The sequence below is a fragment of the Ceratotherium simum genome, chromosome X (genome assembly GCF_057802395.1).
Source record: "Ceratotherium simum simum isolate JZ-2026a chromosome X, ASM5780239v1, whole genome shotgun sequence".
In the NCBI taxonomy this organism is placed as follows: Eukaryota; Metazoa; Chordata; class Mammalia; order Perissodactyla; family Rhinocerotidae; genus Ceratotherium; species Ceratotherium simum.
This window is the reverse complement of record NC_141940.1, coordinates 49,055,459-49,083,307: the sequence shown is the minus strand read 5'-3', so window position 1 is coordinate 49,083,307 and position 27,849 is coordinate 49,055,459. Positions and strand designations below refer to the sequence as shown.

General features: G+C 37.6%; 1 pseudogene; it reads left to right on the top strand.

Annotated features, from left to right (window-relative positions):
- The first annotated feature begins 2,612 nt into the window (after window positions 1-2,612).
- On the top strand, window positions 2,613-3,599 carry LOC101408257 (heterogeneous nuclear ribonucleoprotein D-like pseudogene; annotated as a pseudogene).
- The last annotated feature ends 24,250 nt before the right edge of the window (window positions 3,600-27,849 follow it).

The window sequence follows — 27,849 nt, the reverse complement described above, 5'->3', positions numbered from 1 at the left end:
CTAAGTAGCACAGATTTGAGTTTCTTCAGACATTACAGTGGAAAGGAGTTATTTCAAAACATTTTAGACAGCTAAAGATCAGGGAGCATGTGTGTGGGAGGAGAGCAACTCAGTGAGCACAATTATTTTCATTAGGGGACCAGGAGTAGACACAATCTTTTTTAAAATGTTTCTTTTTACTGCCTCAAAAGTAATTACAGTAATAATGTGTTGTCTTTCATGTACCAAGATGACACCATTGACCCAAGATCAGTAGGTTAAATGCTTTGAATTGTGTATCCAGAAGTGAGGATAGTCTTCTCGCTGATTAATTGATGTGCTCAGACCCAGGAGCCCCTTGTGACCAGGAGCATGCATTTGCAAGGCCAAAGGCTGGGGTAATGGGTGCAGCCTGTAGCTATGTAATTGAATAAAGCTAACCAGCCCACAGAAGCGTCAAGACTATGACGTCATCCATGGTCTAATTAGAAAAATAGCCACAGGTAAATAACTGGACATCAAGGTGCCTCATTAGTTTAGAAACATAGAGGGTATAATTCCCCTAAGATTTTCATTCTACTGAAAGCAGGAGCTACTCTGTGGTTATCTCACTTGGTTTACAAAGTACCCAGAAATAAGAACATTTCAAACTTGTAGCCTCTTCTATAGGAAAGATAGGTGAGAGCTCCAAAACTGTGGCAGATCAGCATTCAGGATGTAACCTGCAACTGGTTCATCTTCCCAGAGGCCAGTTAGAGCAACAATTTTCAAAAACGTGGCTTTCAGAATGCTACTGCTTAGTTTATTTCAACAAGCATTTAGTGAGTTTTTTTTTTCTAATGTGCCAGATATTATATATATTATGCTATGTGTTGAGACTTGACTTAAGTTTGGCATCATGCCTGTCCATAAGAAGCTCACTGACAGACACAGATATGAGCACCTTGACAAAAGTGTATATAAAGGGTGTGATCGGTTCACAGATGGAGGGCTCTTAGAGGAGGCGATAAGGGTCAGGCAGATGAAATGGGGACAGGGTGGTTGGCTGAAGGAGAAAACAAAGGCATTTGGGGAAGAATGTTCAGAATGAACAAAGGCACGGGGATGTGGAACAGCAGCTAAAATGTGGGAGCAGATGGGGCTTCAACTAGTTTATAAAGTGTGAGGCAGGGATTTTTTTCCTAAAGATTTTCATTTTACCTCTGTTGTAAAATAATTCATTTTCTTTCTGGTTTAATTTCAATGAGGGTGTTTTTAAAATACAGTTCCCTTTCTCTTATCTCCAAATGATGATGAGTACACATGTTTGCAGAGAGAAATAAGCAGGCATTATTAACAGTAGGATTGTTGTTTTAAAAATGAATAATTGCAGGAATTCATTGAGTACAAGTATGTACACAGCCTGTGGGGAGGTGCTGTGGAGGAATTTAAAAACCCGTCCCTCAAAAAAGCTAATATTTGAAAGAGGGAGACAAACACAAATTTCTTGATTATATTGGATAGATAACTACCAAGGATGGAAGTAACCAAACTAAGCATTCAAAATTTGAGCTTTGGTCTTCAGATGCAAGGAGAAGTTAAGCTAATGTTAAATACCATCTCAACAGTCTGGACAAATGTGATGTATGCTATCTGCACTGACTAACCCTGCCAGAAATCAGAAATGCAAACAACTGCCAGAAAAATCTCTTCTACTTATTTTAACTATGTCACAGATATGGAATAATATAACAACATCAATACTTTCAAATGTTATTTTAGAGAAATGGATAAACAAAATGTGGTATATCCATACAATTGAATATTGTTCAGCCATAAAGAAGAATGAAACATGCCCCAACATGGATGATCCTTGAAAACACTGGGCTCAGTGAATGAAGACAGACATACAAGGTCACAGACTGTATGATTTGGGAGAGCTGAAGGGAAAATGAAGACTGATTAATCAATGGGTACAGAATTTCTTTTAGGGGGACAAACAGTTTTTAAAGTTTGATTGGGGTAATGGTTCCACAACTCTGCAAATATACTAAACACGTTAGAAGGTTGAACTGTATGGTATGTAAATTATATCTCAGCAAAGCTGCTATTTAAAAAAATGTTATTTTAGACCCCTGCAGCATAACCTACAAACCTATAGGCATTGCGTTGTCCCTGTAAGTCTACCTTCCAGCCTACCTCCCTCACCTCCTTTACCATCCCTGCCCCAAAATACTTCAATGGAATAGGAAAACTGCTTAAAGGATGCAGTGAACAAGTGACCTTTTAGACACGCAGGCTCCACCTCGAGAGAACAAATGAGTTGAAGAAAACTTGAAAGAGACCTGAAGAGAACAAGACTAGGGGTTGCTGTTGCTCATGGCCAACTTTCCTTTTGGGGGGCTACTGCCTTAAGCGCAACAAAAAACCAGACCCAGAATCCAGACCACCGCTAGGGGCCAAATAACGGCTATGGTAAAACCAGGAACTCTCTTGACTGCCCATTTCAAATTCAGCCCACTCCTGTGGTGCCACGTCACCACGTCTCTGTTTCGTCATCTCCCCTCGCCGATTCCCATCTTCCCCCTCTCTGCCAGTTGGGCCTCAGCCACACTTTTCCATAGCGTCGCCGCCGGGCCGCCGGCTTTACCTCAATGGATGCCATCAGCTCTGCTTTGAGCAAACTCAACAGAATGGAACAATATCCTGAGGGGTTCAGAATCGAGGCCAGCAGGAATCAGCCGGATGCCAGTAAAATGTTCATCGGGGGCCTCTCCCGTAATATCAGTAAGCAAGCTCTTCTTGAATACCTGAGCCAATTTGGCGAGATTGTAGATTTCATTATTAAAATCCACCCAGACACTGGACTATCCAGGGGGTTCGGATTTGTGCTTTTCAAAGATAGCGCCACTGTTGAAAAGGTGCTTCAAGTAAAAGAGCACAAAGTGGATGGCAAGAAAATCCAGCTTAGAAAGGCTAAAGCCATGGAATCGAAATTCCCTCCAAGAAAGGTTTTTGTGGGAGGCTTGAACCCTCGTTTGTCTGAAGAAAAAATTAGAGAGTATTTTGGGTCATTCGGAGTGATTGAGAATATTGAGCTTCCAGTGTGTCCAGGAACAAATGAAAGACGAGCTTTCTGTTTTATCACATATACTGATGAAAAACCAGTGAGGAAGCTATTAGAAACCAGGTACCATCTAATTGGCTCCGGGCGGTGTGAAGTTAAAATTGCACTCCCAAAAGAATATACAAAACCGCAACGGGTGGGAGGAAGAGGTGTTCCATTTGCCAGGTTAGGCAACTCCTGGGAAAGAAAAGGCTTCCGTGCAGACCCACATGCTAGCAGAGCAAACCAAAATGTTGGCGGGGCGGTTGGAGGTGGCGAAAGCCCGTCGATGGTGCTTGTTCCTGTTCCCTTCTCAGCCTGCAATGCAGGGTTTAATTTTTCTCATCAAATGTATGGCAATTTCCAGAACGCCTCCATTAATCAGCCAGTTTTTAATAGCTACGGTAGAGAGTATTTTCTTGGTTATAACGATGGGACTCGTGCATTTGGAACTGCATTTACTAATTACAATGTGCAAATAAACCAGGCGGCTCCCTTTCATAGTGGTTACCTGGGAATTTATCAGCCATTCTGAAGATGACGGATGAATCTACCACCGCAGAACTACTCTATCCTTGAATGAAAAGTTACATTACTGATAAGAAATGACTGAATGACAGTTTTCTAAGACTTCGTCACTATTTCGTCCTGTTCCCAGCTGTTGAAAAGAGCCAGTTATTTTTCCATGACCTTTTGACTTTGGAGCGACGCCAAGATAACGCAAGGATTTGAGACTTTTGCTTTCCGGAAGTTTACGTTTTATTCAAAAATAAATGTTTACTAATTTTATATGAAACTCTCTCGTGGCTTTTATTGGGGGTGGGTGTTTTTGTTTGTTTTGGTTTTTTGGTGACAGCAATGGGGGAATTTTGGGTCAGTTATGGACATTTTTTTTTTTTGGTTTAGGGTGGTGTGCTTTGGTTAGAGCTATCATCCAGATTCAGAGAAAGAGACTTTCAAGTTTCCCTTTAGATTTGCTATTCAGCCAGGTCCTTCTGGCATTCATTCAACAAACACTGAGTTATTCTAAGGCAGAAACTGTGTAATTCAGGAGAATCAGAGAGAATCAGTCCCAGTCTTAAAAAAGGCAGAAGTAAACCAAGAAATATAATACAGTGTGGTAAGTCCTAGATAAAGCTTTGTGAAGGATGATGTGGTATTAAAGACACAGGGCATCTAAAACAGGTCTTGGGAGGGAGTGGTCCAAGGTGGAATACAGTGGGTAGGCCTTTGCCAATGGACTGTGCTAAGAAGAGGGAGCATGCCAACCAGACGTGGGAAAGTATCAAAGCAGGAATTTAGCATGCACTTTTGGAAGAGAGCAAAGAGACTTTTTAAAGGTGGAAACAAAGTGCATGTGGAAAGTAAGAAAAAGCAGGGGGCTTGAGCATCTCTGTGAACAAAAATATGTCATAAATGCAAGCCACATACATAATTTTAAATTTTCTAGTAACCACATTTTTAAAAAGCAAAATAAGATGAAATTCATTTTTAAAATAAGATTTAATGTAGTACAACCAAAATATCATTGCAATATGTAATTAAGATAATTATTAATGAGACCTTTTACATCATTGCTTCATACTAACTCATCGAAATCTAGTGTGTATTTTACTCTTACAGCATATCTCAGTTCAGAGTAGTTACATTTCAAGTGCTCAATACGTGTGGCTAGTGGCTATCATATAGGACAGTGCAGACCTAAATCACAAAGGGCCTACATTACATGCTGAGGGGTTGAATTCATCTTTAATGCAATAAGGAGAAATTAAAGGATTTAAAACAGAGTGACATGATACAGCAAACCTCTAATATACGCCCAACACTGAGCTCCATGCTAGGATTCGAAAATCAATGAGACTCAATCTCTGCCTTTAGGTAATTCCTGGTCAAGAAAGAAAGATAGACATGAAACCAAGATTCTGATGGGAGTAAATTTAAAATGTAAGGAGGAAGTCAATTTTACTTAGAATAGTATGTATTTACTTTCCTTATTAGAATGCAAATATCCTGAGGCCAAAAATATTTCACTCTTTTTAGTATTCTTCTTAGCATCTAGCAAGGGCTCTTGCACTTAGTAGGAACTTAAAAACAAATATTGAATGATGACACAGGAGCAAAACTGATAAGTATATATACTATTATTAATAAGGGAAAGAAACAGGAGATGACAACATAAAAAAAAAACATGAGGTAATTCTTTTCATTTTTAGTAGGGAACATTTGTTATTTAAATATCTGAGTAAGTTGTATTGCTTTGATGGTTGGGAAACTTTAAATATATAATATGTAAATACTCTTTGTTAAAAATATGGAGATTAAATGGAATAATAGATGTGAAACTGCTCTGAAAAGTTAAAATGATTACAGAAATCAGGTGTTATACACACACACACTCTCTCTCCAGATGGAGATTTGATGCTTATTGCCCTTTGGGACTAAGTTATAGTATATGGAACCTCAGTTTGAAAATATTAGAGGCTCAATCAACTGAGTTAATTTAAATATTGTTCCACATAATGTTTTCTTATTAGAAAACTCTACAAAACAGGTATGCTGTGTCGCCACAAAGAAAAAGAGAATCCTCAGGTAAACTAACAAGAAAATTCATAAAGCTAAATGGTGTTATGCAACAGTCAATGCAGTTGAAATCATGAGGATGTCTGTCTATGTATTCAGGACAAAGGACCAACGTACAGATTCAGCCAACAGAAAGTATTTAGGAGAAATCAGCTTTAATTTACCAGAGCTAACCAGATGAAGCTAGGTGATTTTTTATTAAAAGCTTCTGTTCCTACTCCCGCTGAGAATTAACTTGTCTACTGAGCCAGACAAAATATAGCTATATCCACATTTGGCTGTTGGAACTAAGGAATTAAACTAAATAAAGTTTCAGCCAATTCAGAATCAGTATAGCAGATGTTTTGATATTTCAGTTTTGCTCCGTATTGATATTTCAGTTTTAGAAACTATATAAGTTTATTTTTTCAGTTCCAGTTGGTTCATTTGTTGATTTAGGTTAAAAAAAATTCAGTAGGAAAAAAGTAGAGGTTGCTTTAGATTTCAGCATATTAGATAAGTTTAGCAAATTAGCTTATATTCATTAGTTTTCTTTGTGGGGGGGGGGGGCTCATGATTACTCCAAGGATCTTATTTTGATCGTATTTTAGTTGTTATAAATTGGGTTATGCAATGTTGTCAGAGTTATGTCAAATCAACTATTTCATCAACAGTGGTCCAATTAACCCTCAGACAGCTACGCATGTATTTATGTATATGTATGTGTTTAGATGCTATCTAAGAAAAAATGAGATGTGAAAGTCCACGTTCGAAAGGGTTTGGTACTCTTAAGAAGATAATGGCTGGGTCATATTCTCATAATAGCTGGATTGACCATAGAAATGCTTATGTGGTAATAATTATATGCCCTGATGGTAGACCGAAATTGAAACAGCCAAGTTTAATTTCCTGACATTACAAATGGATATTCTAGTAAGACTAGTTATTAGTCAACTTTATATTTCTCAGAGTTTACATACTATTGGTATCTACATCTCCATATTTGGAGAAACCAGATTCCTAAGAAGAAAAGCAAAAGCCATTAAAGAGTTAGAAAACAGGACCTCTAAGAAAAGATTGTAAGGAGGCTGGGTTATTGTAGAGAAAAAGTGCCTGTGGGATAACTAAATATAACCCTTTAACATTTTGAATAGCTGATAAGAAAAAGGAGAACAAGGCTGGATGTCAGTTTCTAAGGTGAGTCAAGCTGGAGCCTATAGTTTAGTTTTGCAGGAAAAAGACATTTAAAATTATGTCATAAGAGTGTAATTAATTCTAAATACACACTATCTATGGACATAGTGGAATCCTCATTTCTGAATATATGTAGAGATAAAACTCCACCAAATTTTTCAGTTGGCTTTGGTCTAAATCCATGGTTCTCAAACATGGCTTGTCATAAGAATCCCCTAAAAGGCATTGGAAAAAAATGCCTATACTCCATTACTCCTAGAAAATTTGATTCAGTAGCTCTGTTTTGGGACCAGGAATCTATTTTGTAAAGTTCTTCAGGTGGATTCTAATGATGAGTCAGATATGAGAACCATGGAGTTAACTAAATGGAAGTCCAAGATCAAGGTGCTAGCAGATTTGGTGTCTGGCACTGGCTTCCTGGTTCATAGCTGGCTATCTTTTCACTGTCCTCACATGGCGGAAGAGGGAAGGGATCTCTCTGAGGTCTCTTTTATAAGGGCACTAATCCCACTCCTGAGGGCTCCACCCTCATGACCTAATCACCTCCCAAAGGCCCCAGCTCCAAATTCTATCCACTGTGGATTAGGTTTCAACAAATGAATTTTGGGGGGACACATTCATTCTATGGCAGGAACATTTAACTTTCAGATTCTTAATTCTGTGATAAGTGTTACATAAAGAACTCATTCAACTCTAGGGTTTTATGATTATTTGCAAAGGGTTAATATACACACATGAGCCAGTCAGTTGTTACTTCATATATATCCCAAAGATCCTCGACTGTATAAGATAGCATCAGTTAAAAATTTTATAGTAGTCCTTGAAGCATATTTTTATTGAATTTAAGATATATGGAAGAAGATCAAACATCTCTTTTCAAAGAAGCAGAGGAGACCCTCACTGTGTAGATCAGCAGGGTTCCTGCTAGTTAATACACTACGATACATTAGTATTGTAAGGCATGTAGTACTTTTTAAAAAGATGGACCTTGAGATGGAATTTAATTTAGAAAATACTAAAACTCCTAATTTATGGAATAAATTACATTTTCTATAAATTGTCTCTTTTTTTTCTTTCCCCTCAATCCATTAGATTTCTCACTTGCTAATTCCACAATCTGTATTCTTACAAATACATGGTAAATCTTCCCATTGTCTGCTGGGAAACTAGCCCTGAAGTGCAGACAGGATTCTATAATTTATGTTAATGATTGCTAGAATCCTGTTTTGTGATACATAGCTTTCAAGTATCCCTTCTATAGCCAAGAGTCTGAATACAAGTTGTGAATAAATTTTTGCCACCTCTAGAAATATGTCCTGGCCAAAAGCCCATGTTCATACTATAGAAGGGAGCTCTGATGTGATTATACTTGAGATGAATGTAGTTGGTTGCGCAAGCTGATAAAAATCTCTTAATATCCATTTATTCAGTATAACATGTTTTACAATTACATTGACATTGAAAGACAATAATTAATAGGTGTTAATTAATTCCCCTCCATTTATACTTTTCCATAATCTTCATCATTCCTTCTCACAGGCAGAAATGTGTTAAAGGGGGACTTTCGTAAATAATAGCTGTCAATTTTGCTAGCTATAGTCCTTGTCATAAAACTATATAATTCATTGGTCTATAAAAGAACTATGATATAAAATATATTAAAGGATCTATATAAATGCAAATACAACAAAAAATACAATTGATTTTTATGGATTTTAAGTCTTAAATATAAGTAAAAGCTCTGTAGACTACTAGACACAGTCTGATAAAATGTCAAAATGGTTCCCTAAGGGAAATCAGAATGATGTTCCAGAATACCATTTTTAACAGCCCCCACTGTTCTTTGATACGCCCTGATTTTCTTGGGGGAAGGGTTGTCACAAAAGTGCTAAAAAGGCTCCTAAAAAATAAAACCATAAGAGGATATCGCTTAAAGGGAAAAGACACATGGTAGCTGTCCCCAAAATTTTTCTGCTGAAATTCACTTTAGTAATTCCATTTATACAGTCACATGAACACACATGACTTCTAAGTGGTCCAGTAAAATTCTAATAAAGGTTTCATTTGAAAAAATAAATCACCACCACCACCACGTATTTATATATTACAGTAAAGTCAACATCTTTGGAGAAAACTAATCAGCTAATAGCCATCATTACTCCCTAGGTAGATGATTTATTTCTGCCAAACAGAAAGAAAGATTTGAGTAATTTTCCTAGCCCTTAGAGGCAATCAGGGACAATACTGAAATCTGTTTGCAACTCCTTATACCAAGCAGTAGAGCAGACTGATTAGTTCTCCCCGGTCTCACAATCTAAAACTGAAAAAAAACCAACAGTAATAATAAAAATAACAGTAGCTATCATATTTCAAGTACTGCCTATTTGCCAGACCTGAACTAGATGTTTACATGTGTTATCTTACTTAGTTTAACCCTCACAATGACTATTTGAAGAAATTGCTAATTGTTTATATCATATAAATAAGGAAGCCATAGTTAAGTTATTTGTGTATAAAAACACAGCTAGTCAGTGGTAGACTCAGGCTGTGAATGCAGCTCTTTCTAATTCTCTGGGGCCTGTGTGCTTTTTACTGTGTGACATTGCCTCTCTTAGCATAACATCATGTGCAAACTAAGTCAGACTAATACTTTCCTGATCTTCTAAGAAAAAAGTATTCAAGTAAAGATAAGAAGAAAGTTCAGAAACATACAGATTAAACCTAAAGTGGTTAGGACATGAGGTGAGATAGTAATAGTAACAAGAATAAAAATAAATTGGAGAACAAAAGACTGTACTTTGAAATGTATACAAAGAATACATTTTCGGGGCTGGCACCGTGGCGTAGCAGTTAAGTGCGCGCTCCACTGCCACGCACCCGGGTTCGGATCCTGGGCGCGCACCGATGCACCGCTTGTCAGGCCATGCCGTTGCGGCGTCCCACATAAAGTGGAGGATGATCGGCAGGGATTAGCCCAGGGCCAGTCTTCCTCAGCAAAAATGAGGAGGATTGGCATGGATGTTAGCTGAGAGCTGATCTTCCTCACACACACAAAAAATACATTTTCAAATCATGGAACTGCCATGACACTCAGTTTTTCTATGCAAAAGAATTAGGTTCCAAGAACAAAGAAGACACAATACTTTTGATGTTTGGCCCTGAACGCTCAACTGACCAAAAATATACTATAGAAAAATGTGTTGTGTAGGTACAAAAAAAAAATTCTACACAAAGCCAAAATTAGGCTTAAAGAGACTAAAACAATCCTTTTATCTTGTGATAGGAAGCTTCATCTTTAAGCCTTGCCAAATATTATTTTCCAATAATCCCAAAATATAAATGAAAATTAGAAGAGTAAGTTTGTGAAAAGTTGGAAGGAGACAGCAAATTGAACTGCTCATTTCCTGATATTTCCTCTAGGAAACATTCCTAATTCTGATATGTTAGCATCTTTACTGAATTTTCTTTACTTTTGGCTATATCTTAAAATAGTGATGTTAAAAACATCTAGTATTGGAGCCAGCCCCGTGGCGTTGTGGTTAAGTGCGTGTGCTCCACTGCTGGCGGCCCGGGTTCAGATCCCGGGCGTGCACAGACGCACCGCTTGTCGGGCCATGCTGAGGCCGCGTCCCACATACAGCAACTGGAAGGATGTGCAACTATGACATACAACTATCTACTGGGGCTTTGGGGAAAAAAAGGAGGAGGATTGCCAATAGATGTTAGCTCAGAGCCGGTCTTCCTCAGCAAAAAAGAGGATTGGCATGGATGTTAGCTCAGGGCTGATCTTCCTCACCAAAAAAAAAAAAAAATCTAGTATAACAGCATCACCAACTATACCAGCTTATGTTACTCGTAACCAGTATCCCCACCTATTTAAAAGAGATGACACTTATGCCACACCAACCTCTGTTAACATTAAGCTGGACCGAAAGCTACGATTTTGTTTTTTGCCAGTGATTTCTTTTAAAAGAGTACCTCTATTTGTGCGCATGTGCATGTATGTGTATATAAAAAGCTTTAATCCAGATCTGAAGGTTGCAGCAGAAATTGGATTAGATGAAGTCTCTTCAGTGAAATACAGAACACACACAATAATGTCAGGAGAGGCTAGTTTTAGAAGCTTGAGGAAGAGTGAATTAAAATCCCTGAACAAGGACTCAGAAGTCTCCTAAGACAACAACTACCAACAGCTAATGCCTTTAGAGAACACTTTCCCCCACAAAATGTGCTAGGATGGAAGAGGAGGAAATGCTATAACAAAAAAGGAATTTATTGAAGCTGAAATACTCCTTCTGCCACTGAGTCACCTTGGAAATAACAAATGAAATAGATGGAGGAAAAAAACCATTTGTGTGCATCCTGTGTGAACAGATATATGGCAGGGCATAGACATATGTGTTTGTATATACATATCCACAAACACAAATTTTCCTAAAGGACTTCTGAAATCTCAAGAGCCTGTGCAAGTAATTTCTACAATACAGGAAAAACTCATATTCTTGAAAATTAACTGAAAAAAGAGACTTTTAATCCACCAAGAACGTGCTGTCTCCAAAGTCAATGTCCTATATAGACTGAGGTTATCAGGAAAAGTATTATCTGTTTCTGTTGCTTTAGAGAGTATCATGGGAGAAACAAACTAGGGAGATTCAGATGAGAAATGAGAATCGGAGCAAGTTTTACATTAAAAAAACAATATTGCAATAGAAGGAGCATTAGACACTACAGAGCAGTAAAAGAAATTGAAACAAAACTTACTTAGCTATGTGACTTTTCATACACAATATGAGAAAAGATTAAAGTTTGAGGTTTTAGGGAAATGTGCATAATTAATTACATGCTATAGTTTGGGTCTCTAATGAAGATAGCCTTTGAAGTATACTTAAAATAAAAATATTGATTCTCTATTAATACTATCTTAAACAGTTATCATAAAGATCCATATTAAACTTCCAATATTTTATTTACTGGTGACTACAATAATCCATAGAGTGCAACTACACGATGTCTATGGATTGCAGATACAAATGACATTGCCAAGACAATGATGAAGATATTCAGTCATTCATTCAGTCTTTAATAAGTGACTTCTGTAAATAGAGCTCTGGACTAGGGGTTTGTGTGTGTGTGTGTGTGTGACTATGTAGGAAGAAAGAAATTTAATAGGAAGGAAATAGAAGCACAGTCCCCACTGTTGGGAAGATTACAACTTATCTGGAGAGAAAAAACAGCCACACAAGCACCCCAACAATATGTTCAAAATGAATTCATTGCTGGATTACAAACTATTGAAGAAATAGGTATCCTTTAGTATGCTAATAATAAATAGATAAATAAATACATAAGTAATTAGACAAAAAGTGGGCTAATCACTGATAAAGTTAGAAAAAGCATCATTTGCAGCCATCATAGTAGAGACTGATACAGGCAAAAATTACCATGTACGCCAATTACCATGTACCATGTACCATGTACGGTCTTAAGATGTCTTCCCACATATTACTTATTACTTGCAAAAAAACAATAGTAACTATACCATTGAGAAATTAGCAACAATTTGTCTAAATGATAAAATTAACATCAATAAGGTACAGACGTGCATCATGTGTCTATGGATGTGACACCCTAGGAAGGACACATCATTTACGTAGTATTCCATCTCAGGTTGTGTAACCCAAATCTAATCATTGAGAAACGAGACAAACTCAAAATGAAAAACATTATTATTATTTTTTTTTTTTTGAGGAAGATTAGCCCTGAGCTAACATCCGACGCCAATCCTCTTTTTGCTGAAGAAGATTGGCCCTGGGCTAACATCTATGCCCATGTTCCTCTACTTTATATGGGACGCCAACACAGCATGGCTGGACAAGCAGTATGTAGGTCTGTGCCCGGGATCCAAACCTGAAAACCCCAGGCCACTGAAGCGGAGCACGCGAACTTAACCTCTACCCCACTAGGCTGGCCCCAACATTATTATTTTTAAAGCCCTGCATTCTTCAAAGCTGTAAACATCTTAAAAGACAAAGAAAGGCTGAGGAACTGTACCCAACAAAAAAATACGCGATTGATCAGGTAAACTGAAAAACTCAGAATATGGATGGAAGATTAGGAAAGGAATGTCCTTATTCTTAGCAAATACAGACTGAAGTATTTAGGGATGAAGGGGTAAAAGTGTATGATGTTTGCAACTTACTTTCCAGTGGTTCAGAAAAATTGCGTGTGTGTGTGTGTGCGCGTGTGTGTTCACGTGCGTAGGGGGGAAAGCAAGTGAGGCAAAGCAAGTGAGGCAACCTGTTAATATGTGAATCTTGGTAAAGGATATTCAGGTGTTCTTTATACTATTTTTGCAACTTTTCTCAATGTTTGAAATTATTTCCAAATCAAAGTAAAAAACGAGTGACTTTATTACTCCTTTTCTTCCCCTCTCCAACACACACACACACACACACACACACACACACACACACGGTGTTGATTGGGATTATTTTTTTATACACCATACCTTGTTTGGTTGCAAGTCCACATCCACCCAGAAACCTAAGCCAGAAACTTGGAAATCATAATCAAACTCTTCTCTCTCCCTCCTTGATTCCTAAATTTTATTTCACTTGTCCTTTAGCACTATCAGCAAATCTATCATCCAGAGACTTTGCTATGCTTCTGTAGACAATGACAACATCATCAAAATGTCAGTGTTCCATAAATCAATTTATAAATATGTAATCCATTTAAAATACCAACAGACTTTTAACTAGACAAGCTGATTCTAGAGTTCATATGAAAAAATAAGCAAATAATGATCATAAAAATTTGAAAAAAGAAGAGCAAGCAGGAGAAACCAGCTCTACTAGGTATTAAAATTTAATATAAAGCCCCAAAATAAAACACTGTCATGTTGTTGCATGAATTGACAGATAGATCAATGCAACTGAATAGGAATGCAGAAATTGAGCCAATGCATGGTGACATGGAAAGATATAGAATAAACAAATTAACAGTGGTTAAATGTGAAATGTGGGGTAGGAACTAGGTACAGGGGTGGGAGACTTTTCACCATGTACCTGTCTATACTTGTTCATTTTTGAGCCATGTGAATCTATTCACAAAATTAATTAAATGTAAAAATAAAACAGAAACAAAAATTCATTTTGTTGAAGTTACTGAATTTGTAAGTGTGCCAGAGAGTGACAGTTGCCATCACTTTCCATGTGCTTAGGCGCAGGACTCTGTTCTGAATTTATCCCAGATTGGACAAGAAGAAACTAGTGGCTGCACATTCAGGGTCATATTGCAAAGAGCATCATCTAACAGTTGATTTAAATATATTCAATTCACAGAGCCATCTAAAAGAATCTAACTTTGATTTTACCTTCCCTAAGGCCAAACACAAGGAAGGGGCTTGTAATGGTGTTATATGGGATATAAATTCTCTAACAACATCACGTTAAAATCACAATAAGTCTAATGCTTAGAAATCCTTGTATGCCCATAACCCTTTAAGATATCTATGAGACATTTACATGTAGAAAAAGCCCAGCAGCCAAAAGACTACCGACTTAAGTTGATTATAATATATATCACATCATATATACATGCAAAAACTTTATTTCTTTCTCCAATAGTTACTTTTCTATAGAAGATGCTTCAGGTTAAGAGGATAGACAAACTATGTAATGGAGAGCCTAGGGAATCCCAGTTGAAAATATTAGAAAGCTTAATTATATGATTATATGACTAACCTTAAGTTATTTAAGTTTAATCAGAGCCTAATAAATTGCAAAGGTGTCAGCCACCCCACCACTATGACATGGGTGGTTGAGATTCCGTATTTCATGCCAGAGCATGAAGATTCAATTTTTAAGTAACATACTTTCGAGCTTAATATTGCCTTTCCAATATGTACACTATCTGGACAACAGTAGAGAGGGTCACTGGTTTCAATCATCTCATTCCACAAAATCTGGAGATCGTGAATGAAATGCATTGGTGTTGCTGAATGCGAAAGACTCAAGGCTAGGTCCATCCTATGACCAGTAGTTATTATTAGTGACCCATCCTCTGAAAGTCAGTGAAGCAGAAAAACCTTCCCCAGAAATCAAGTGCAGTTTTTAATTCCTACTGCTTTAAATCATGATATATATTTTTACATAAAGTAAATTTTGTTTTCCCAAAACTTAAGTTCTTATAAAATCAAAAACTTCATCATCAAAGGGAAACTTCTTAGTTCTCACCCAATTGATCATCTTCCAACATTATAAAATTTAAATAGAGCATATTAACATCTTTTCCTTACGTACAATCAAAAAGATCCCCAAAGACAATAATTGCCACATCAGAGAATTGTATACATTTTTAATATTTTCATCCAGCCACAGTTTAGTTGGTTTTTTGAATAACACTTTCTGAAATTCATTTTGAGGAGTTTTTCTCCTCCTATTCCTCAGTTTTTCCATGGTGACAAAATTTCTCAAATTCTTCCTCTTGATTTTGTTTTCCATTGACCATGTTTCCTTCTGATATAGTCGATGCTTAGGATGCTTCTTGATTTACACATTGTAAAATGCAGAATTCTAAGATGTCCCCCAATGAGTCAAGCCTTTGTATAATCTCCTCCCTTTGAGAGCTGGCAGAACCTATGACTTTCTTCTAGTCAATAGAGTATGGCAAAGGACTCCCGTTTATGCAATATGGCAAAGGTGTTATGTTACTTTATGTAAGACTGTGTCTTAGCCGACTGGAATGAGGTATTTTCCTGCTGGCTTTGAAGAAATAAGCTGCCATGTTGTGAGGGGACCTGTGAGAGGGCAACGTGACAAGGATCTGCAGGGTCCTCTAGGAGTTGAGAGTGGCCTCCTGCAGACAGCCAGCAAGAAAGTGGGGACCTCAGTCCTATTAACTGCAAGCAACAGCTTTCTACCTACAACCACACGAGCTCGTAAAATGATGCTAGTGCCAATTCCAACGTGTGGTGGGGGTTTCCCACACCACCAAGCAATTCTCCAACACCAGCTGGGTGTCCTACAATTCAACTCAATTCTAACACTATTTACCCAGGGATAGCATCCAATTCCACAGGTTAAGGGCTCAGTCCCACAAGACTGCCTCCACTTCAGATGCCAATTGCAAGTCCAGGTTGTGACCTGTGCTTCTGACTGGCTATAAATTATAGGTTCCCATGACCCCTCCTCAGGTTTCATTAATTTGCTAGAGTAGCTCATAGAACTCAGAGAAACATCTTACTAGGTTACAGATTTATTATAAAAGAATATAACTCAGGAACAGCCAGATGGAAGAGATGCATAGGACAAGGTATGGGGAAAGGGCACAGAGCTTCTATGCCCTCTCTGAGAGCGTGACTCTCCCCAAATCTCCATGTGTTCACCAACCCAGAAGCTCTCTGAACCCCATCCTTTTGGGTTTCTATGGAGGCTTCAATACACAGGCGTGATTGATTAAACCTTTGGCCATTGGTGACTGATCTCAATCGCCAGGCTCTCTTCCCTCCCAGAAAGTCAGGGGGATGGGACTGAAAGTTCCAACTCTCTAATCACATGGTTGGTTCTCCTGGCAACCAGCCCCCACCCTTAGGTGCTTTCCCAAAGTCACCTCATTAACATAACAAAAGACACCTTTTTGCTTCTCATCACTTAGGAAATTGCAAGAGTTTTAGGAGCTCTGTGACAGGAACAGTGGATGAAGACTAACTATATATTTCTTATTGTAAGTCACATCATCAGAAATGAAGACAGCCTGGCCAACACCTAGAGTGCAGCCTTGTGAGATCCAAGATCAGAGATCTTCTGACCCAGTTAGGGCCATATCAAGATTCCTGAATCATTAAAACTGTGAGATAATATATATATGTTCTTTTTAAGCCACTAAATTTGTGATAATTTGTTAAGCAGTGATATAAAATTAATACAGTCATTGAATTCTCTTATAAGAAATTTTCATTTTTGCAATCAATGAAATCTCACTTCTAAGAACCTTTTCTTAAATAACAGGAAGATGGGTAGAAAATTCTCCCATGGTTTCTAAATGGTCAACAACTAAGACAATCACAAAATCCATTTACTCAGACATGGCAATGAGGCAAGATTTTTCAGTGGGGCTTATGGATTACATTTATTTATAGTCACATTTCATATATCATGTAGTGAAAACTAGAGCTTTGGGAGCATGTGAAACAGAGAAGAGTGTTAATGCAGGATTTCTCAAAATGGGCTCCTAGACTATCTGCATCTGTATCACTTGGGTGCTTCTTAAAAATGTGAAGTCCCAGGCCACTTCCCCTTCTCAGACCTACTAGATGTGAAATTCTGGGGCTCAGAAATCTACATTTTTAACAAGTTCCCCAGAGGATTATTTCTGCACATAAAATTTTAGAACAAATGAGTTAGCTCTGGTTTACAACCCTGGCTGTCCATTAGCTATAGTTAGAGAACTTTTAAAAAATACCAATCCTTAGGCCCCACTCAATTAATGGAGACTTTCTAGTATTGGGACCAGGCATAGGCAGATATAAAATCTCTCCATGTGCTGTTTGAGGAGCCATGGTTGAGAATCACTGCTTCAATAGGAGTGTTGAAGCCTATTGATCAGGATGAAGTTAGGCAATGGTTTCATAAGTATCAGGTAGGTTGAGTTCTCATTCACCTGAGTTCGTGCTGAAGAGAAAAAGGAAGACTAAAACCTCAAGATACAGATTGATGTAGAGAAGGTACCCTCAGGAAAATGGAACAGAGAAGACAAGCTAGAATTACTGTTAGATTCCTTTGACTCTAACCTTTTCATTGATCCTTTTTCAAATATCTTTTTTGTCTTCTCTCCTCAAGTCTCCCTTCTATACCCCTTTTATACACGAAAGTGACTTTTACTCTATTTATACAATAGTTCTTCCTCTCATGTTGTTCATATTATTGTTGTCCATTTCGTATTATAAGGTCATCTATTTTATTAAAGGTTTTACTTCATGCACTGTTTGTCTAAGGTGTTTTTGGGGAATGGGGTAGTCATACTGGTAAGGGGCAAGCTGGGTGATCTAACCAAGGTAATCTGTCAGGAAAGAGCCATGGAGTGATATAAGAGTGAGAAGTAAGATGTATTTCTACTGTAGGCAGTCAAAAAGTTAAATACCTATGGACATGCAATTTATGTTCATTTGTTGGTAGCCCTTGAGGTTGCCTTCTTAGCCTTGAAGCTGCTTGTGATTAGGCTCCCAAATCTCGGATAAGATCCTAAGTTTTCAATAAGATCCATGTGAACATAGACTTTTACTTGCTTTTCGATGATGATTTTCTCTCAAATTAAACTCCACCTGGTGTATCTTATCTTTGTCCTAAAGATCTTACTTGTAAATAATAGGATTCATTTTATTCTCTTTTTTCGTTTTTGATTTTTTCCCCCAAGATCTGCAACAGTTAATTGCACTAGACCAGGAAGAAACTGGCATTCAGCTAAGTGGTTCACTATGTACTCCACACATCTGCATAGATTTTCCTCAACGTCCCAATCATTTTATTACATCTTGCTGCTGTTCAAGTCTCAATCATGCCTGCCACTGTTTTCTAATAATTTGATTCTAATAATTGCTTGAAAAGCAATTCACCTAAGCAAACTACTTGCTCTGATGGCGGCATGCCTTTATAAGATAGGAAAATTTCCTTAGCTTTTTATTCTAGTCCAGTCTCCTGCCCTTGGACTAGTGTGTTTGCTTTATAGTGATGTTCTAATTCCACAATTGACATGACAACTTGCTTGAGGTCAAACACCATCCCTGACCTGGTCTGGATCCAACGTTCTTTATACCTTCTTAGAAATGAATCCCTGGCAATTACCATTTGGGGGAGGGGTGATACTTTAACCAAGATCTAAGATTTGTGAACTATAAGTATCTATCACACAAATTCTCCATGGAAAAACATGAACTAACCCATGAGAAATATACATTCTACCTTTTTTCTTAGGTTTAATGGAAGTCTTGCCATACTTCCAATTACCACTGCTTCTTGTTTATTTTATCAGTTTATATTGGGTGAAAATTAGTCTCAGTCCATGCAGAAATGTTCTGTTGCTTTTTTTCCCCAAAATGTAATTTGTAGTCCTGGTTTGTCTATATGTAATGCTTTGATGCCATTTATGTACAAACCTTAAAATGTGCAGGCTTCATTTTCACTGTTTTTCTGAAAACCATCTATGAAAACTTGATGTGATGGTGGTGAAACAAAAACTCTATGCCTTACTTCAGCTACATTCCCTTAGGTGATTTAACATTATTTTTCAGTTTTCTTGCATACTAGAATTAGCGTACTGAAGAGGCATATCTTTTGATGTTAGTCAATATTTACCTTTCTTGCATCCTGTAAAATAGATTCAAGGGCCCTCCTGTACTCTGATGTGGGTAGAACCTGCATCTCAGTTCCAATTGAATACTAATTTTAACATGAGCTCGCCACATAACTATTATATCAAAAAGGGTATCTTCATTTGGGATCTTCCCTTAAAGAGATAAATCTCTATCCTGTCCTCGATAACAAGGATACAAATTGTTATATAAGTGTATTCAGATAGCTTGGTGCCATCATATGTCTAAGGGAAAGGATTAACAAGGGTCTATACCCCAAATAAGCACAATTATACGCACCTAACCTACATATGCCAGGCCTGAACAGTATCACCAGGGGTTAAATAGGATTAACTACAAAAAGAAATGATACATCCTATGCTAGTCAAGGGCAAAAATGGCATTCTTAGTGAGCTGTGGTTATCACACATGTTTACGGCACCTTAGCCTTAATTCAGGCAGAATAAAAGATCAAGCCCGGTGTATGTAAAAAGGGCAAATGATCCTGTGTTTCATTTGTCACTATTCAGATTTTAGGTGTGGAATTTAGAACACTAGGATTCATTGGGGGTAATTCTAAAATCAAGGTGACAGTCATGTATCTGAGTAAGTATAGGAGAAGATTATTCTGATAACAGGATGATTGCCTAGGTAATATTTTGAGGCTTTTCTTGACAGTGATTAAGTGATATTTGGACCTCCTTTAGCGAACATATAGCACATTCTTTATCCATAAAAGAAGACCATATGCCACTTAATCACTGTGCACTTATAGCAAAGAAGTCCTAGTCAAAGAGGAAGTAAGAAGAAATGAAGTGTACAGAAATGGGAGCATATTTTAGAGAATTTATTTCGATGCCATGGAAAAATAGGTAATAAGTAAATTGCTTGCTACTTCACTATTATAGCTGATGCTGAGTGCTTTTAATCTCACACATAGAATACAAACATACACACCCTTGGTTTTACTTTTTCATGAGTTATTTATTCTTTAATTCTCCTGAAACAAGGCAAGAACAGTTTTATAGTTAGAGAACCTGCTCTCTCCTGTGTGATATTTATCATCTATAGAACCAACTACATTTGGGAAAACGAATTGGTATCTCATCTTTAAAAATACATTGTGACTTATAAAACAAGATCAGTGAAATGTCGTTTACTGCCACTCATGAAAGTCATAAAATGTCACTTCAATATGGTCTAAATAGTAAAGAATTTTATAATAACTTAAACCCCTTTTTCTCATTTTAAGAACAAAAAATAATTTAGCAAAGCATCAGAGAAAAGTTTAATAATCTCAAGGTCAGAGTTCAAATTTATATTTCTGCCTTTATTCACAGAAAGACATCTTCATCTTAATAGTTACTGCACATTCTCATTTTTCATATCCATAGGCAATGAAACTCCACAGAAAATAGAATGCTGGTAAAAACAAACACCTCAACATTCACTTCAATGATGTTATTTAGAGGCAAGTGAAAACCGAAAGCAGAAAGAGAAAAGTCAGAAATCTAAACCTTGCCTATGGGCTATGACTAAATGACCTTATTCATGGCATAGTGGATTGGCCCTTTGAATGTCCTTAACAAATAAAGGTTCATCAATTGATTCTATCAACTCTGAAGGAATTTAGTAAATGAAAGGATTGAAGATACCAGAGTCATAGGACACAGTCCAATTTAATCTTGGATTATATAACCTATTTCCACTAAAAAAAAAAAAAACTTATTTTTCCTTGACTGTTTCTATTAACTTTTATAATTCATAGATGATGCCATTACTGCCTGTTAAATTATAGGGCTGAGGAGACTGATGGATTATGACCAGTTCATTTTGGAAGATGCATATAAATTTGCCATTTGATTTCTACTTGAAGTCTCTGTTTTGGGGATCCTGGTTCTGTTTTAAAGATGGCTACCCCATCCTTGATTGCTGTACACTAAGCCAATCAGTCTGCTGTTGCTTCCCTGATGTCTACAAACAGCCCTAATAGTTAGAAATGATAGGAAGTTTTTAGGGTAATCTTGTGGCTGTTACTCTACTTAAACTCACTACACCAAAGCTGCTTTGGGACCTTTGCTGCCATCTACAGATCACATATATTTTGCCTAATGGAACTGTGTCATGATAAGCAAATGAGGCTATTATTACTTCGTATGCACACAGACCTCTGTTGTTATACAAGGCGGATAAATGACCATCTCTTCCACCTCTTCCTATCAATGGTTAACAGGCACGGTAAGATTCTGTAGGAAAAATTAGTACCACTCTTTCCATAGCAATTGAAATGCACGTCTCAAGAAGGGATCACCCATATCAGATACTCTGGTTTTGAAACAGGTTTACATTGTCCTGTGGACCAGTCCAAGGCAAAATAAGGAAGTAGAAAGCAGAAAGTTTTATGTGGTCTCCCCCTACACATCTTCCAACATGTTCCCCCTACCCTTCACTCCCTCTGCCTGACAACCACAGTGTCCGTTTATTATTCTCTATCCCCCATCACTATCCCTGCATGTTGTGCTACAACAAGAGCTGAGAAACAACTCATATCCCTGGAATTTTCGTATTTCCTATTCCCCTCAAAACATAGAGAGCTCCATGTTCTCTTAATAGGAGCCTTGCTTCTTAAAAAGTTGAGATTATCCAAGTAGGCCTATACTAATCACAGGCACTCTGAAAGCTGAGAACTTTCTCCAGCTGACAGCAGGAGAGTAACAGAAGAGCAAGTGAGCGATTCAAACCATGAGAAGGACTTGGTCATTGTTGGTTTCAAGATGGAGGGGATCATGGAGAAGGTATGAGGGAAGCTTTCAGGAACTAAGAGAGGATCCCAACTGACAACCAGCAAGAGAATGGGGACCTCAATCCTACAACTGCAAGGAAATGAATGTGACCAACAACCCGAATGAGGCTGGAAGCAGACTTTTCTCCAGAAGCTCCAGAAACGAACTCAACCAGGTGGACACCTGGATTTCAGTCTTGTGAGACCCTCAGCAGAGAACCAGTTGTGCCTTGCCAGACTTGTGACCAATAGAACTATGAGCTAATAAATTTGTGGTGCTTTAAGCCACTATATTTGTGATAATTTGTTATGCAGAAAAACAAAACTAATACAAAGGACAAATTACATAAACTAATCCCCACTAATATGTTACCTGGTTAATGTGTGATCTCTCAGAAACAAAATGCTTAACTACACTTAAAATTCATATGTTGCAAAGATATATTAATCAAACTCAAAAGCAAGTGTCCAGGATGACATTATGAATATAATAAAAGTAAAATTTAGAGCAAAATGTATTAAAGGAGATAAGGAGGGTCATTTTCTAGTGATATGAGCTATAATCAATAATGAAGATATGACATTAACATTATTAAAATGTATATGCCTATAGCAAAGCCCTAAAGAATGAGCCTAGGCAGATGAATTAGAAACTTTAGACTGGGATTGGACTTCAAATCACACCATATAGGCCTTGCCTAGATGCAAACTGGGGGAGACAGCTCATGATTAGAAAATGAATTAGCACTGAAAAGAGAATGACTACCTGTAAATCAACATGCCCAAGATTGTGGCGATAAATAAATGACAAGCAATAGGATATATTGGAGTATATGAGGAAGCCATTTGGTGTAAAACTAATTCGCCCTGACCTTGTTTTTCCAAATGGGCCTGACGTGGCCTGTTGAGCATGCATTGTACATCTGCTTTAAGCATTTACTATGTCCCAAAGACAAGAACAATGTCCTTAAAGATAAAGTAACTTCCCCCACATGGCCTTTCCTTGAGGATAAGCATCTCTCCCTAGGCTAGGGGTTGATTGCTGACCTGCTGTGACCACCCAGCTCCAGACCACAGACCTGCTACCTGCTGTGTTCATCAATTGCTATGTGAAATCCTGTGCCAGCAAAGCAATCTTGTGACTACTGTAAAAGGGACATTCCAATCATATGTGATACACACTCTTTGACAGTATATAACCACACTGTACGCTCCACTACTTTGGTGCCCTTCCTTCCTTGGGGAAGGAAGGCCCCGGGCTAGTCCTCAGATCTGGCTCATAATAAACTCAATCCAATTTTGATTTATAGATTGGTTATAGACTATTTGCCTTGACAGTGGTAACAGACATGCTACAGTTAATTTACAATGCATTTTAAATCATTCTCACAGTTCACTTAAAATAGCAGAGGCTAGCCAGAATCCCATGAAAGAATCTTTCTTCAAACCTGGACACTGCAGAGTATCAAATACTATTGATTTCATTGGCAGGAACTTACATAGCTCTTTAGAAGTGATATGCAGCTTTGCCTAACTCCAAGAATTTCAAAATCAGCAAAAATGAAAGCAAAATTTAACAGCAATGCAAAGAAAAATTGAACTGAAACCTGATGAGATGGATGGATAGTTTGGGATAGTAGAAAGAATATTCTAGTCCTTGCATCTGTGTAACCTTGAACAAGCTACATCAATTTCCTAGATCCCTGTATTCCCATCAGTGAGATGAGAAGGTGGAAGCATATATACAAAGTATATATAACAGCCTTCTCTTCACCTCTGACATTCTTTTACTTAATGTCCCTGTGGAAGGACAGTGGATCTTAGAATCAACTGCCCATCAGATGTGCCAGAGACTCCCCCCCCCCCACAGATACTCATTCTCAAAGGGCAGTAGAGAATCCATCTGAGAAATCTTCCAGCTGCTACAAATTGTATTTGACACAGCCAACTTCTTAACATGGCATTCAATGTCCTTCACAATGCCCCAACCGATATTTGCAGCCTCATTTATCACCACTTGTTACACTACATTATTTGCTGTTTCCTGAACATATTCCTTGCCTCTGTACCTTTACTCATGTCCTTATCCAAAACCAAATTCATTAGCAGCAACATTTTACACATCCCTCAATTTCTAGGTCAGATACCACCTCCTTTATGAAACCTTCTCCAACCCCTAATGGAGAACCACTCAGGAGCTTTCCAAAGTTAAAGCTTAGGGCCACTTTCCAGGCCCAGGCAGGATTTTCAAGGTCCCTTTTATAAATGAAACATTTGTTTATTCATTTATTGATTTGACAGGGGTGAACTAGACCCTGTTGGTGGGCATTAGCCCACAGATTTACTTGTTTGACCACTACATTGTTTTCTTAAGAATCTAAATGTGACTGCCTCCAGGCAGGCATTTCATTCTCCAGGTTGCCATAGGCCCCACCACTCAACAATGTTCTTTTACTATGCCTCACACATACATGCTATCTTCCTGGGCTCTAAAGGTATTCTTCAGCCCATTTTCTCTTCTTTTGCTGAGGACGATTGGCCCTGGGCTAACATCCGTACCCATCTTCCTCTACTTTTTATGAGATGCCGCCACAGCATGGCTTGACAAGTGGTGCATCGGTGCGCACCCAGGATCCGAACCTGCGAACCCTGGGCCACCACAGCGGAGCGCGTACACTTAACCACTGCGCCACCGGGCCAGCCCCCATTTTCTTTTATTTTTTAAGGCTGCCATCTGCCACAGTATTTCTTGGATTCTTCTACCCCAAGTCTGATTGTGGAGTAGAATGCAGTTTCCATAATTACAAATGCATGTTCAGAGCCTCCTGTTAAAATGATTTTACTACTGTTTATAATAGGGGAACAGAGGGTAACAAATTAAAGGACATGGAGATTAACCAGTTCCTCCTCCAAACCACATCCTCCTCTCAAACCTCCTGAAAGTTTACTATTTACTGCCTTCCTAGAGGGAGGAGGGGTGCTGTGTAACCTTGCCTACTTCTGATCCAAGTATTATTTTAAATGGCATTTTTTATAAGAGAGACAACCTACCATCTTCTAGTTTATTATCCCTATACATGAAAGAAAATTACCTAATAAAGGTAACTGCTAAAATGACTATAAAAATTTTGTTTCCTTTTGAACTAAAACTAAACAAAAGAAACTATAGCATGTCACTCAACTTTCCACTACTCAGATTCAGTATTTCTTACATTAAAATTTTGACCCACAACCCTTTATTTCTATTTCTTCTTGAGACTCACTCTCACATTGTCAGGATTTCAGGATCTGCACAGCCAGTGTAATGATCTAAGAGTGTTTTCATTCCCTTCTCTGCTGTCCCCTAAAAGGCATAATACGTCACATTAAATAAATTTCACTAACAGAGTAGCACGCTTTTCTGTTCCAAGTTTAACCCAGTGCAGATTACGAAGTGGTATATTTGAATTCAAGAAAGAAATGCTCATGCCACACTTCTTTAAGGGATAGGTTTTTTTGTTTTGTTTAGTTTTTGTTTTGTATGCTGCTTTTTATTGGTGCCTTTCTGCTAGTGTTTTTTAAGAAGCAAAGAACTGTGTTTGCTGAACTCACTCACTGCATCTCTCCCACCACCAAATGCAGAAAAATGCTCGTCTTTTCCTGAGCAGAGCTGCATGTAATTAAAATTTGGCAAAGGCAGAGCAGGTGTCACAAGGATCTGCTAAACTTAACACTATTGTGAATTGAAGCTAGTTGGATAAAATTTTTGGCAGAAGGATGCTTTCCTTTCTAACTCTAATATGTACTGCAAGTTGGGGTGACACAGAGATGATGCTTTAGATCCTCAAGATGATTTCCACTACTAAGGAGGCCACAAAGCCCTTCATTCCAGATGCAATGAATAATTAATGCACATGTTTAGTTAACTGTAGGAAAGCCTGAAGGGCCAGCTTGGCACGCTCTCACTTCCGCATTACCAGTATTCGTTCCTCCCTCTCTCCTTTGCCCCATTCCAAGCTCCTATGCCAAATGATGTTTCTATCAACTTAGCTAAAAAGTTAATGGTAGCAAATTAAGGCATGACCCCTCCGATGAAATATTTGCTCTTAAATGGCTAGTGCCTAAGTGTGGTAGACTCTAGGGATGCCCTAAGGGTGAATTATTTATTTGAGGTCAGTACTCTCTCAAAGCCCATTCCTAGTCTACCCACTCCTAAGTCCAGTTCCTCTTGACTAAGGAAATGTATCAGGGAAAACAAAAGTTCTCATTTGAGACTAATGCCATATTCAAAACTTTACTTTCTGGTTTTCTTGATCTCAGGCATGTTATAATGTTCCATAATTCCTGCTTAGAACCTAAGGTAATACCTTCCTAAAAAAAACCTTTTGGTGTATTTCTGAAACTAAACAGGCTTAACATAGCTAATTTATAGAGGATTTCTATTCGAGTTCTTCTAGCATAAGAAGAATTTTTTGATTAAAAATTTGAAATTGGTTATAAATTCATAAATTAAGCAATTGACCACCGATTCAAATCTATGCTAGTCAAATTCTGCATATATCAACTTAGGTAGACATTTTGCAAATTCTTTGTTTTGTTTGTTTTTTATTCTTGGTAAACGAAGCCTTAAGTAAAAATCACATAAGTATTACCTTAATTCTTCCATATCAGGAAATGGCAAAATCAACAAATGGGACTATATCAAATTCAAAAGCCTCTGCACAGCAAAAGAAGTAATTGACAAAATGAAAAGACAACCTACAGAATGGTAGAAAATTTTTGTAAACCATATATTGAATAATGAGTTAATATCCAAAATATATAAAGAACTCATACAACTTAATAAAAAAAACAATCCAATTAAAAAACGGAAAGAACTAAATAGACATTTTTCCACAGAGGACACCAAAATGGCCAACAGACACATGAAAAGATGCTCAACATCACTAATTATCACAGAAATGCAAATTAAAATCACAATGAGCTACCACCTCACACCTGTTACAATGACTATTAACAAGAAGACAAGAGACAATAGGTGCTGGTGAGGATGTGATGAAAAGGGAACCAGGATGTGGTGCAATTGGTCCAGCCACTATTGAAAGCAATATGAAGATTCCTCAAAAAATTAAAAATAGATCTGCCATACAATCCAGCAATTTCACTTCTAGATGTAGACCCAAAGGAAATGAAAACAGGCATTTTGACATATCTGCACTCCCATGTTTATGGCAGCATTATTCACAATAGCCAAGATGTGGAAACAATCCAAATGCCCATCAATGGATGAATGGATAAAAAAGATGTGGTACAGATACACAATGGAATATTATCCAGCTATAAGAAAGGAGGATATCCTGACATTTGCAACAACATGGATAGCCTTTGAGCACCTTATGCTAAGCAAGGTAAGTCAGACAGAGAAAGACAAGTACTATGTGATATCACTCATATGTGGAATCTAAAAAAGCCAAACCTGTAAAATACAGAGTAAAATTGTGGTTACCAGGGGATGTGGGGGTGGGGTAAGATTGATGGTGTTTAAGGGTACAAACTTATAATGAGTAGTAAATAAGCCATAGAGATCTAATGCACAGTATAATGAATATAGACAATGATATTCTATCATAATTATGTGATAAACATCACTACAATAGCAATATTACAATATAAATGTATCAAAGTAACACATTGTACACCTTAAACTTAACACAATGTTACATGTCAAATTTATTCAATAATAAGAAAAAAAGAAATGTAAACTACTAAAGGCCACAATGCTATATAATTTGCAGTCACTGTTGACTATTAACTATTAGGGAAAATGAATCGTTACAGGAACCTCCTTGTAGATTTCTCTTGATATAAGGTTTAAGGTAAAACACTAGTTAATCCAACAAGAGGATATCTCTCTTTGCCTCT